This window comes from Lygodium microphyllum, chromosome 6, assembly GCF_053477565.2.
Source record: "Lygodium microphyllum isolate KBCC chromosome 6, Lygodium_microphyllum_v1.1.10, whole genome shotgun sequence".
Lineage (NCBI taxonomy): Eukaryota > Viridiplantae > Streptophyta > Polypodiopsida > Schizaeales > Lygodiaceae > Lygodium > Lygodium microphyllum.
In genome coordinates this window covers 132,743,296-132,757,811 of record NC_141140.1, presented here as the reverse complement: position 1 = coordinate 132,757,811, position 14,516 = coordinate 132,743,296, and positions in this window count along the sequence as shown.

Sequence of the window (14,516 nt, the reverse complement as noted above, 5' to 3'; positions counted from 1 at the left end):
AAAATGGATGTAGCCCCATTCCCCAGCAAGCTGGAGAAGCCTGTGGATCCTATCAAAGAATATGACTTGGTAAAAGACCTAGACACTTTTAAACCAAACTTAACATTTCGGCAATTGCTGATGATGTCTCCTAGCTGCCGAAAGAAATTCAAAAGCATCTTGACAAGAAGATGTGGACTAAGGATAGCTCCTTCAACAGCGACCAAGACCAATAAGGCCCCAGAGCCTATAAAGGAAGTAGATGTGGCTAACACCTTCCTAGATCCTGGAACCCCAAAGATTAGTGTATGGATAGAAGGATGCTTTATTTCAGATGCATTGATTGATGGAGGTTCATCAATAAACATAATGATGGATGTGACAATGAAGGACTTAGGGCTGCAAGGAATTCAACCTACACAGTGGCTTATTAGATTAGCAGACCAAAGCAGAATTCAACCGTTGGGCATCCTCCCATACATAAAAACAACCCTTGCAGGAAGAGACTATTGGCTGACATATTTGGTGGTCAAACCAAAGTCTTATGGGACCTCATACCCTCTACTATTGGGAAGACCTTAGATTTTTGAAGCGAGAGCCAGGACGGACTGGTTCAAAGGAACCCTAACCCTAGGCAGAGGACCAAACAAAGTGGTGTTGAAGTTGTATGGATCGCAAAAAGGTAATGGATCCACATCCATCGAAGTCATAACTTACTCCTCCAATGAGGTAACAGATGGTACATCAGGAGACGAAGAGGCTGTTAAACAAATCTTTCCCAAGAAAACAGAGGCACAGTCCCTAATAGTGAGCACTGTAAGCCAACTACCAAAGGAAGCAAAGTCCTAGTCCATGGGAGAATACCTCCTGCCTCAACTAGAATTGACTTCTAAAATCACCTCTGATAGTGAAATAGAAGCATGGATGTATTGTTCTCCCTGTTACATGGCAGTCGCAAAGATAGTAATAGAGATAGAGCCAGAGCCAGAAGCAGAAGCAGACGCAGACGCAGAGGCAGAGGATCTGTTCTTCTCCTACAGAGCCTCTGCAGAAGCAGAGACAGAGCCTCCAGAGGAAGAGGATGGACATGATGAGGAAGAAAACGAAGCAGGATATGAAAGTACAGATGAAGAAGATCCTCTGATAGTGGATGATCTTGTTGGTGCCTCAGAGGCTGAAGATCTCAGGGTGTTGGATGGAATGACCATGGTTCCATTTGGGTTGGCCTGTTAGAATATCAAGCTCATACTATTCTCCTGTTAGTATGTATGACCGACATTAGTCTTGTCCAGCTGTATCAGCAAAGTGTGGGACATTAAATAAGTCGGTGGTCTTAGACCCAGTGTGAATGGTCCTACGGACCTTAGTACTATTGTATACACTTATTCTATGTGTGTGGTAATGTGAGAATGAATGAATGAATGGAAGAAGAAGAGAGCATGCTTGCTCCTCACTCTGTCTCTACCTCTCTCAATCTCAACATGGTATCAGAGCACCCATGACTGGGCTCTGTGGAAGCATTTGTGAAGAAGGCTGGAAAATTGAAGCTTTAAGGTTCTTGAGAAGAAGGGCTAATTGCTCTTGCTCCTGTAGAGGTATGCATCTACTCATTGTGAGGTCTATGGTTGATATATGTACTTGAGGCATGTATGGAGCCTATGGGGAGCTCTATTGAGCATAAATAAAGTGCTCATTACCATCATTGTCACCAGTATAAGCTGCTGAACACATCAGCAGATCTGCGTGTGTAAGAAGCTGGGAATACTTAGAATGTTAATAATATGCCATGTCACACTGACACTGGTATATAAGGAGAGAAGTTGTAATTTTTCACATCTTTTTGACATATCAATACAATTACAATCTTTCTCTCCCTTCTTGCTCCAAGCTTCCATGGCTTCTACATCTTTCCTGTCTTTCTCTCTCCAATTCTAGTCTTTCTCTCTCCTCGTCACTCTATTTCTCTCTCTTTCTGCAGTCTTTCTCTCTCCTCTGCAGTCTTTCTCTCTCCTCTTCTTCTCTCCCTAGTTCTCTCTCTGACAAGTGGTATCAGAGCTTCAGTCTTTGATCCATTATTTTCTTCCATTTTCACTCTCATTTTCCTATTTCAAAATCAATTTCAGACAAAAATGGTACAAGACAGTGACTAGTGGAGTGCTGCAGGACAACTACAGTTAGCAATGACTACATCTGGAGTTATCCAAGGTCAGATATGGCGGGTAAAGGCTTAAATGGCTGGACGTCATCAAATTTTATGCAAAAATGGAGGTAACTAGGGTAAAGAATGGTTAACCGGGCTTAGTTTGAGAACAAACTGTGGTTACTTTGAAAAGAGGGGTTTCTCTTTCCCCTTTCCTGGAAATTCCTGCAGGTTCCATGGAGGCTCAGCCCCAAGATCTGCTCATATCTCTCTTACCTCTGATCTTCCTGACCAACAATCACCTGGAATAGAAGCCTTTCAGCATGAGCTTCAAGTTGAGCACCTACTTGCTCAAGATTGAGCAAGCATTCAGGCCAGGAACAGCCCCGAAAATTGCGGCGCAATTTTCGGGCTGATTCCAGCCCTGCCCTGCTCCAAGCTTGCTTCCCCTCAGCCTTGGCACTCTTCTTCATCCATTCCAGGCATTAATCTTCAGCTACATTGAGATTCTTAGCAACATTTGAAGATTCCTCAGCTCTCTTGAACCCTAGGTGAACAGTCCATGGGCAGCCATGAAAGCTTCAGCCCAAGCTTCCATTTCTTGACAATTTCTTGAAGATTCTTCATCCTTTTGGCCCGTGGAATCATTTCAGCAAGGATTCTTCAACAAATTGCAAGGATTAAGCACGGGATGGCTTAAGATTGAAGATCAAGAGCTTCTATGGAGCAAAAATTTGGGGGAAACGGGTTTAATGCTTCAATTTCAAGCATTTGAAGCTTCAAGCTTGGTCTCTACCATCAGATAAGCAAGCTTCTTGGATTATTTTGCTAACATTGGACAATCGGGAGCCCTATCAAGCATTTGGCAAGTTATTTTCAGCCATGTCAAGGTATTTCTCTTCAATTTTTAATCTCTCTCATTAATCCAATTGCTGAGCTTAAGCCATTTGACTGAGAGATTAAAGAATTGAATATTTTCATCAAATTCTCAGCCAACCTTTGCTTGAATTCATCTATTCATGAATGCAATGCTTGTCTAATGCATATTAGTCAATCAGTGAATGAAGGGCCTTAATCTGAGATTTCAGCATAACACTTGAATCCTATGGACTGAATACATTGATTGATTCCTTTGCTTACTCTAATCCAATTGATTGGTTGATTCTCTTTTGCCTAAATTGGAAAATTGTAAAGGGTAAGTACTAGCAATCAGTGAGTCACTGAATTGCATAGGTAAAACCCTTCTCCCATCTCAAGTTCTTTTATCTCAATCAATTGCATCTCATGAAAGGCTGAATGAATATTTTCCAAATGCATATCATGCTGATTGCTTAGTACACTAGCCTCTGCCATGTTGATATTCCCACCGAGGAAAAAGGTGGATGCCGGGGGAGATAGTGGGACAAAAGAGAGGTGACCCTCCCTCACTATCGAAGATCCCGAAGGGGTGCAACCAACCGACCCGGGGGGAACTTTGCCCACCTCCCGGTGATTCGGAGCCCGTGTAGGGAGCCCGTCCTGCCGTTTTATCCCTCACACAGGTACAGCGAGTGGATAATTGAAGATTGAAGACTTTCCAACAACTCAAGTACCTATTGGAGTAAAACAGGGTAAAACAGGGCATTTTCAGGTTACCCACAGGGTATTTACAGGTGGATACAGGTACACCCTTTGATACTGAAGTACAGGTGCAGGTACTACAGGGTACCCACAGGTCCTATATACCCCTTTGCAGGGTTTGGTAGCCTTTGGAGGTTACTTTCTTGCATTTCAGGGTCAAAACAGGGCACTTACAGGTCTAAACAGGGTGCAGGACTGGACAGTTCAGACTCTGAAAGTCAGTTACAGAATTTTCTGTCCTAAACCTGTTATAGCGTGCTATAGCTCATCTCGAAGAGGGCATTGTAAGCTTCGATTCGCACAAAAAAGTTTTGCAATCGGAGTTTTCTAGCCAAAGTTATAGCCGTTTTACTGACAGGGGGTACTGCAGGACTGCACTAGTATGGCAGGGCATAAAGGCAAAAATAAGGTCCAGGAGGACTATGCACAGCAAATCAGGGATTCTATGATGGAAAGCACACTTCAAGAGAACCCTGAAGAGCCTCAACAAGGAGAGATTAGTATTCTCAATGACGCTTTGTGTGCACATGAACTAAGACATAAGGAACGTCATGAGACTATTTTGTCAACAATGGAGCATATGATTTTATCATTTGATCAAACGAAGTCTACTGTTGAGAAGATGATGGAATCAACTAACCGAACCAATGCTTCCATTGATAAGTTGGTAGAATCTAATGCCCAACTTATGGCACAATTTTCTCAACTCATGCAGTCACAAAAGGGATCAAAAGAAGCAAATGAGAAGGCTTGTTCAAATAGTGACCCCTCAGTTCCACTTCAGCCATCCAACCAAAATGGTTATGGGGATGGGATAATAGGAAGAAGAGGCATACCCAATAGTCAATATGAAGTGGGAGAAGCTTCACAAAGGCATGATGACTATTTGGGCAGTTTGAACGGCGCCAATACTCAAGCTTTTGGACTGCATACTCAGCATTCTAGGGGTGCTTTACCAACAGGAAGATTACAGGGTAATTCTCAGCCACCTGTTGGAAGATTTCAATCTCATTTTGGGGGTTCTGTACTTAGAAATTCCGATCAGCCAGTTTTGGGACAGCAACCTTTCCATGATAGAGAATTCAAGGATAAAATTGTTTTATCCAAATTCAATGGCCAGTCATCTTCACCATCAGAATTAGAGGAATGGACTTCTAAGATGGAGTCTTATTTCGACATATTTCCTAAAACTGATGATATGAAGATACATTTTGCCTCCCTCCACTTAGAAGGATTTGCTCATACTTGGTGGAGGTATATCAAGAAAGAGAATGTACTTATTGAGAATTGGGAAGCTTTCAAGGCACTTATGGCTGAAGTCTTTGTTTCACCTCTTGAGAAAGAGAAGTTAGAACGAAGATGGTACAACTTGGAACAAAGGAGCCTAAGTGTAAGGGAATATACAAACCAATTCCTCAACTTGACCATGTATGTGGAAAACATCAGTGATGAGGCCAAGTTACACAAGTTCATGTATGGTTTGGAACCATCCTTGTCAGCTGATGTTATGGCGCAAAATCCTACTTCACTTTTCAAGGCTATTGAGCTTGCAGAGCGCTTTGGAAGGAAGTATAGGAAAGAGTCTTCATTTCAGCCAAGTTATGGACAGCCAAGGACTGTTTTAAAGCAAGGGCAAGTTGGTAACAATTATGGCAGCAACCATATGCCTAGTGGGAGCTTACGGATACCAACCTATCCCCCATTTAATGCTTCTAGGCTTCAAGGCAATTTCAGGACAGCAAACAGTCCAAAGGTTGAATTTAAGCAAGGTGACAATAAGCCTAAGTCTACTTCAGCCAATACAAATTCTAGAAATATTCCCATGGATCTTTACAAGGAAAGAAAGGACAAAGGCTTATGCTTCAAGTGTGGAGAAAAGTATACTCCTGACCATGCTTCAAAGTGTGTATACAAAAATGCCAAGCCAAAAATTCAGAGTATGCTAGTTCTTGAGGACCTTGAAAATGACATAGATGAAGTTAATGCAGTCTCCATCAATGCTGAAAATGAAGATTTCGAGGATGATGGTGGACAGGAGTACTTCTATGATCCATCTGATTCTTTTCCTTTTGATCCAGGCGGTGATATCCCATTTGATCCTGGTGGATTTTGTAATGAGTTGCCTGCTGCCACTAATTGTTCTATCTCTATGGATGCTTGGACGGGATCTAAGAACCCTAATACACTTCGTATGAAGGGAAGCATATGTGGAAAGCCAGTGTTCATCCTGATAGATAGTGGCAGTACCCACAGTTTTGTCAATAAATCCATTTTGTACAAGTTGAATTGTGTTCCCACCGACTTACAGCAGCCCATTAGAGTACAAGTGGCTAATGGTGAAGAGGAAATCAGCACACAGATTTGTCCACAGGTTTCTTTGCAGATGGCTGAAAATTTTGAAGTCAAAGTAAACCTGATCACTTTGGAAATGGGGCCCATAGATATTGTACTTGGTTGTGACTGGTTGATGACCTTAGGCAGGATTACTATGGATTTCTCACAGTTATATATGGAGTTTTTCTCCAATGGACAGCTCATCCGTTTACAGGGGATCCCTAGTAAATCTGATTTTCAGCTTATCACCATTCAACAACTCAAGAAAGAGTACAAGAAGCGCTCACAGATATTTGTATTGCATTTGAACAAAGAAACACAGGATCAGCCCAAAAATTCAGCAAACCATCCAGCCTTGACAGCTCTTCTTGAGGAGTACAGAGATCTATTTGAAGTACCTACTTCATTGCCTCCTAAGAGAGCGGTGGATCACCCCATTGATTTGGAACCCAACTCAAAGACGATCAATAAGCCACCTTACAGACTATCAAAATGTGAACGAGAGGAAGTAGCCAAGCAAATCAAAGAGCTTCTTGAAATGGGATTCATTGAACCAAGTTCTTCACCGTATGCATCCCCAGTCCTGTTAGTCAAAAAGAAAGATGGATCTTTCAGAATGTGCATTGACTATAGGGATCTTAACAAGATAACAGTGAAGAACAGGTATCCTATACCCAGGATAGATGATTTGCTTGATGAGCTTAAGGGGGCTCGATTCTTCACGAAGATTGATTTGAGATCAGGGTATCATCAGATTCGCATGAGAGAGGGTGATGAGGTCAAGACTGCTTTTAGGACTGATCGTGGGCTTTACCATTTCTTGGTGATGCCATTCGGCCTTACAAACGCTCCAGCTACCTTTCAAAGCCTGATGAATAAGATTCTACAACCTTTCCTCTTTTAGTTTGTCTTGGTATTCTTCGACGACATTTTGATCTACAGCAAGACTTTTCAGGATCATTTGTCGCATATGAGGAAGGTTTTTGATGTGTTGAGACATCATAGGCTTTTTGCTAAGGAGAAGAAGTGTTCTTTCATGCAGACTGAAGTGGAATACTTGGGACATATAGTCAGTGAAAAAGGAATACAGGCTGATCCCAAGAAGGTGCAATGCATAAAAGATTGGCCAACGCCTACTACTACTACCTCTCTTAGAGGATTTCTTGGTCTATCTTCATTCTATCGCAGATTTATAAAGCATTATGCGGCAATTGCAGCCCCTTTAACTGACAGGTTGAAGAAAGAGGCTTTCTTTTGGGATTCTCTTGCAGATAGCAGCCTTAACCAGTTAAAGGAATTACTTACCTCCGCTCCTATTCTTGTATGCCCGGATTTCTCTAAAGAGTTTACTATACAATGTGATGCTAGTGGCCGTGGCATTGGGGCTGTTTTGCTTCAGGAGCATGGAGTAATTGCATTTGAAAGCCGTAAGCTTACTGATAAGGAGATGGCCATGAATGTTTATGATCAGGAAATGTTGGCTATTTTGCATGCAATCAAGAAATGGCACCATTACTTATATGGCAGCCGATTCAGAGTGCATAGTGATCATCGCGTACTCAAGTATTTCCTTACTCAGTCAAATCTTACTCCAAAGCAACGACGATGGGTAGCAACATTACAAAATTATGACTTTGACATCACTCATACAAGGGGCAAAGATAACATAGTGGCTGATTCTCTCTCTCGTATGTGGGCCTGCAAAGTATCAGCCATGACGGAATTACATAGTGATTGGATTGAAGAGCTACAAGAGGCATATCTCTTAGATGAGGAATTCAGCCAAATCTTTCAGAAATTACAGCAAGGTCTCATGGAAGAAAACTCGCACTACCAGCTTAAAAATGGTCTTATTTGGTGGAAGGGCAAGATTGTTATTCCCTCTACTTCTTCTTTCAAGCGAAAAATTATGGAGGAGATGCATTCTTCGCCTTTAGCTGGACACTTGGGAGTTTTCAAGACTTATGACAGGATCAGCAAGAGCTTTTATTGGAAAGGACTGTGGAAAGATGTCAAGGACTTCGTTATGAAGTGTATGCCTTGTCAGCAAAATAAGGATAGCACCCATAAGCCAGGGGGTTTATTGCAGCCATTGCCTATTCCTACGGGTAAATGGACTCATATTACTATGGACTTCATCACTGGCTTACCTACTACCAAGAAGGGGTGGAATAGCATTTATGTGGTGGTTGACAGACTCACCAAAGCAGCTCATTTTATCCCAACAAAAATTCAGTTTACTGCTTCTCAGGTGGCCAACCAGTTTATGGAGCATATTTTCAGATTGCATGGATTACCGCAGGTGATTGTCCATGATAGGGACTCAAAGTTTATGAGTAACTTTTGGCAAGCGGTATTTACATCTATGGGTACCAAGTTGGCTCCATCTACGGCTTATCATCCCCAAACTGATGGACAGACAGAGAGAGTTAATAAATGGTTGGAGACTTATCTTCGCCATTTTTGCTATGATGTCCAAACCTCATGGGATTCTTGGTTACACCTGGCTGAGTTTGCTTATAATAATTCCACTCATGCGAGCATAGGAGTTTCACCCTTTGAGGCTTTGTATGGTTACAAGGTGCCCCTACCCACAGTCATTTTTAATGAAAAGATCAACCCTCATGGGAAGGAAGAGTTGGATAGAATGCAGACCCTTCTTCAGCAATGCAAGGTGAATCTAAGGAAGGCTCAAGATCAGATGAAGATGTATGCTGATGAGAAGAGGAGGCCTTTAGAGTTCCAGGAAGGAGAGCTGGTTTTGTTGAAGGTGCCCAAATCCAAGTATTCTACATTGAAAGATGGATCCAGTAATAAGCTTGCCCACAGATTCTATGGCCCTTACAGGATCCTTAAGCGGATTGGAGATTTGGCATACAGACTAGAGCTTCCCTCTTCTACAAAGATTCATAACGTCTTCCATGTTAGTCAGCTCAAGCCCTATTATGGTGATCCAGTGGATTTAGTTGATGAGCTGCCACCTATTGATGAAGATGGTATTGTTCAGTACATCCCAGAGGCTGTTATAGGTCAGCGTGAAAAGAAGCTTCGATCACGTTCTATTGTGGAATATTTGATTAAATGGAGAGGTTTACCCTCTGAAGAGGCTTCTTGGAGACCTGATTCAATATTGGATGAGTATCCATACTTGAAGGATACATTAGTGGCTGAAGCCTATTGCTTATGGAGCTAGTATTGGTGCAGACTGGTTCAGGACAGCACGCTGTTTTAGAACAGTTTTTGTCGTACTTCATTTTCAGAATTGAGCTATCTACATGAGCTTAAAGTACTCTTCAAGAGCTTCGTTTTGATATGTGGTACACTTCATTTGGACACTTCTATCAAAAGTTATGGCCGATTTGGTCCAGCAGGGACTGTTATTCCAGCAAGCTGTCTACTTTCTTCTGGAACTATTTGTTGAAGATTCTATGGCTCCAATGGCTTCTAAGGTTCTTCAAATCATGTATATAGCAGGGTCCACTTTTCGTACTTCAAATTCAGCCCTTGTAATGATAAATTCTTCACTCATTCCCTATTTGTTAAGCTGTAAAACAGAGTAGTACTCTGTTCTATCCATCTTTTCTTTAGCTCTTTCTAGTTTTGTTTTTGGGGACAAAAACTTTTGGGAAGGGATGGATTGTAAGAAGCTGGGAATACTTAGAATGTTAATAATATGCCATGTCACACTGACACTGGTATATAAGGAGAGAAGTTGTAATTTTTCACATCTTTTTGACATATCAATACAATTACAATCTTTCTCTCCCTTCTTGCTCCAAGCTTCCATGGCTTCTACATCTTTCCTGTCTTTCTCTCTCCAATTCTAGTCTTTCTCTCTCCTCGTCACTCTATTTCTCTCTCTTTCTGCAGTCTTTCTCTCTCCTCAGCAGTCTTTCTCTCTCCTCTTCTTCTCTCCCTAGTTCTCTCTCTGACAGCGTGAACTACGCCTGTCCAGAATGTGGACTCAGATGCTTGCAAATAATGATTATGATCAGCCATTGATTGGTAGAGAGCCCTCCCCTCCTCTCCTGCCCCCACGCCATCTCGGACCTCTCCTGCCACCGCCACCTGTTTCGCACCCCTCCGCCTTGGCCAACAATGCTGCCGCCTTCCTCTCGTCACCTCCCCTCCCTCCTTCCTCCTACCGCCCTACCTCGCCTCCTCCTTCTCCACGCGGCCGCCACCCCCTTCCCACCCCCGCCATTGCCCTTGCCTTCTCCTCCTCTTCCCTGCCTCACCTCGCCACCACGCGGCCACCACCCCCCTTGGGCCCCCCCTTTTCCACCCTCCTTGGGCCTTTCCCCCCCCCCCCCCCCCTTTTCCACCTTCTTGGGCACCCCCCCTTTCCACCCTCCTTGGGCCCTCCCCTTTCCACCCCCTTGGGCACCCCCCACCTTTTTTACCCCCCCCCCCCCACCTCCTTGGGTCCCCCCCCTTTCCCACCCTCCTTGAGCCCCCCCCTCTTTTCCACCCTTCTTGGGCACCCCCCCTTTCCATCCTCCTTGGGCCCTCCCCTTTCCACCCCCTTGGGCACCCCCCCACCTCCTTGGGCCCCCTCCCTTTTCCACCCTCCTTGGCCCCCCCACCTTTTCCACCCTTCTTGGGAACCCCCCTTTCCCACCTCCTTGGGCCCTCCCCTTTCCACCCCCCTTGCCCCCCCCCCAAAATTTCCCCCTTCCCCCCCCCATTTTGGCCCTATCCCCCACATTTGACCCTACCCCCCCATTTAACCCCCCTTCCCTCTATTTACCCCACCCCCCATTACGTTGTGTTCACGCGATCGTGTATTTGTGTGTGCGCATGTTCGAGTGGCATCACGCGGAAGCCTCTCTCGTATTGTGTGCCTGGTTCGTGCATGAGTTTATGGGAATTTTCCAGCGGGTGTTCACGCACAAGGACGCGCGTTTGGTCTTCTTTGTGCGGTGGTGCGTGCCGTCCCCAAGCACACATAGTTGTTCACACGCAGCCCGGGTATCTCTTTTGATTTTCCACAAACCCGAGAAAAATACCTAAAAACACTTAAACGTATTAAAATTTTCATAAAAATTTAATTTAAAAATGAAAAATTTATTGAAAAAATTCATACTAGATTGAGTAATTTTCTAGTTGATCTTGATGATTATAATATAAAGAATTATTTGCAAAAAAAATAAAATCCTTTTAAAATTCACTAAAATTTGAGAAAAAATCATTAAAATTTCCTAAAAATCAGAATTAAATTAAAAAAAATCACAAAAAATTCCATCAATGCATTTGACTGCTTTTAGAATATTTTAAAATAAAAAATATACTCCAACCAAAAAAGAAAAAAACATAACATATAAAATCAAAACATAGCTAAATTATAGTTTAAAAAATTAATAATAATAATTTCACCCAAACACTAATCAACATTGCCTAAACCAAATGTAATCCCACTAACATTGCCTTGATATTTTTTTTGTCTTTACAAAAAAAAAACTAAGGTGTTTTATTTTTTCCAATCAATGGTTTTTGCTTGTTTGTTGGATTCCTTGCATTTGGGACTACTCAGTGCGCCCTCAGTCTCTTGCATACACACCCCTACCAGGTATCTATTTTTTGTGTTTTATTTATTTTGGTCATTCCTTAACCACAGTTAATTGTTAAAATGAACTTTATTCACTTACTTTTCCATGCACGCTCACGCTAAACACACATTTTTCTAATAACTTAAAATCAACCAGCCATTCACTTTGCACGCACTACGTGCGCTTCAGAGGCACTTTAATTTTTAATAAAAATGAACCAGTCCTCACAAAAATGCGCGCGCTGAAAAAGAAGAGCGCTTCAGACACATTACATTTTTAATCAATGAATATGCATTTAGAGACTTGAGTCTAGGGATCGTAGTCCGGGTTTCGTTAAAAGCACCGTTTCACATTAATAAATTGTAACTAACAATTTAAAAATAAACTGCCGTTTTTTAATTAAGGTTTACAACCTAATAAAATTTCAACCATTGTTAATAATTTCTTAAAATGAACCCTTCATTAAAATCGCTCCCCTCACAACACTTTTTTCCCTTTTTAATAAATACTCTTTGTGGGATGGAAACATATAGTCCTTTAAGCTAACATTGTTTATCAAAGTTTTGATTATGTCCTGATTAGGTTTTTAAGGTATTATGGTTTGATTGTGTGATACGATTACGTGTGCGGTCTGTAGTTTTCTTTTTTGCCTGATACGGGGTCTTGGGTGCCTGATTGTTGCATAGCATGAAGCTTTCGATCGCATATGTGTAGGGGTCATGCCGAATGTTTTCTAGGATGTGGGTTGATTGGGGTGGTCAATTGGTTAGTTACATCTGTGTGTGCTTATTTTGATCGATTTCTTTTTTATAGCTATTTTGTTGTTTTGCAAGCATTCTCTGTGATTGTTTGTGTTTGTGCTGTGTGTATATTCCATCTGAATGTGAATTGATACCTTTCTCAACTGATTCTCTTAACTTTTCAGCCACTCCTTCTTTAGCTTATTCCTCATTTTATGATTTTGCCTACCCATCTCTTCATCCTCTTTTACTTATTCCACTTCCATCTCCTACCACTTCTATTTCTGAACCCCCTCAATTGGTTAGTGGGTACGAAGGATTTGATCAACAAATTTCGAGAAGAAGAGGATGGAGCTCAACTAATTCTCTCACCATATTAATTGGCCATTAATTCCAAGGAACTGGACAACTGCTAGTCAAGCATACCAAAATTACCTCCATTTTTCTCAACAATATTCACAATCTCTAGATCCTTCAGTGAGATTGACAGCCCATTTTGCTTGGTACTTAGCATATATGCATAGGCATTCCCATAACGATCAAAAGTCCATTCCAAAGCTTTGTATGAATGTCAATGTGAACATCGATTCCCAACAGTTGGATGTCCTATATTTTCATGCCCTTTGTCTACCTAGCAAATACCTTGTTTTGCTAGAACGGATGTGCTGCCTTCAATTCTTTCAGAATCCTCCAAAATCCTTTGTAGGCGAGTCTTTATCCCTGGATCACTTTCGAAATCATCAAGCTTTCAAGAGAGATCATCTTCATTGATACCCTTGGATTTATCTTTTGTGCTTCTTAATGAGACATTTTTTGGAGGTGCCATTCAGATGGTTGTGTTTGTGTGAGTGTTGTAATAATTTGTATGTAATGAGTTCGTGCTGGTTGAATAATTTATTCGAGAGCTCTCTTTTCAACTATTGATGGTGATGGTAGATGGCAAGCCTACGATAGAAACCTGAAGAACCTCTTATATCCTTTACAAATTTGTTATGACTTTTTATTGTTTATCAGATATGTTAATGAATAACGAAGTTTTCCTTTAGTAGTATTCTTTTCTAGAAATACAGGTGATAAGTTGGGGTTTTGGTGGAGTGATTGTTGAAGATACTGAAAAAGATTAAATTGAGCTCTTTAGTGAACTTATATTCTTCTTTTCCTTAGGTCGCGAGGATGCTTCCTTTCTAAGTGTGGGGATATGTTGAGAGTGGAAAAAGACTGAATTTTTGATTGATTTTTGTTGTTTTTGAGGTATGAATGATTGATTTTTTATGGATTTTGAGTGATATATGGTTGTTAATGGAAGTGTTTGAGAGTGTTTTGGATGATATTGATTATGTTTTGGAAGTTCATGATGATTCTTAGTAGAAATATGAAGCTCTGTGATGTTATGATACCTTAGTAGAAATATGAAGCTCTGTGATGTTCTTGATGATTCTTAGTAGAAATATGAAGCTCTATGATATTCTGATAGGTTGTGATTGGTTATGATACCTTCTGTATAGCTTCTGTTTTGTTCTGATTTTCTTATGTATGAAGCATGGATTGATGATTGATGGAGGTTGAAATATTTTGGAAGTTTATTGAATAGTTTTTGATAGTTTGGAATGGTTTTAGTATGAGTTATGAGGATTTGATATTCTCTGATGACTTTCTGTAACCCTCTGTAAACCTTCTGTAGAGCCTCTATCTCTGCTCTGTCTCTGTTCTGTATTTGCTCTATTTCTGTTCTGTTTTGTTCTGTAGATCTTCTGTAAGTGTTCTATAGAATGTATGTGTGACTTTGGAAAAATTTTCTAACTTTTGGAAAGGATGAATCTAAGTTCAAAAGAGCTAAAACAAATGGAAGAAGCATGTGCTGAAGACTGAAGAGAAGACTGAAGTGACAGTGACAATAGTGAGCTATGAAGAGATACTGTAGTGGCTCTGGTGCCTCTTCGCATCAGACATACCTCTTGGGAGGTGCATCCACAACCTAAGAATGATTATTGAGAGTAATTATTGAGTATTGTAGTGAGGAGATGATGTACTATTGAGAGAGAGAGAGAGAGAGAGAGAGAGAGAGAGCCAGAGATAGCCAATTCTATCAAAATAGTGTATCTGTACATGAGAGATTGAGAGAGAAAACTATGAAGACATTGAAGATGAATACTA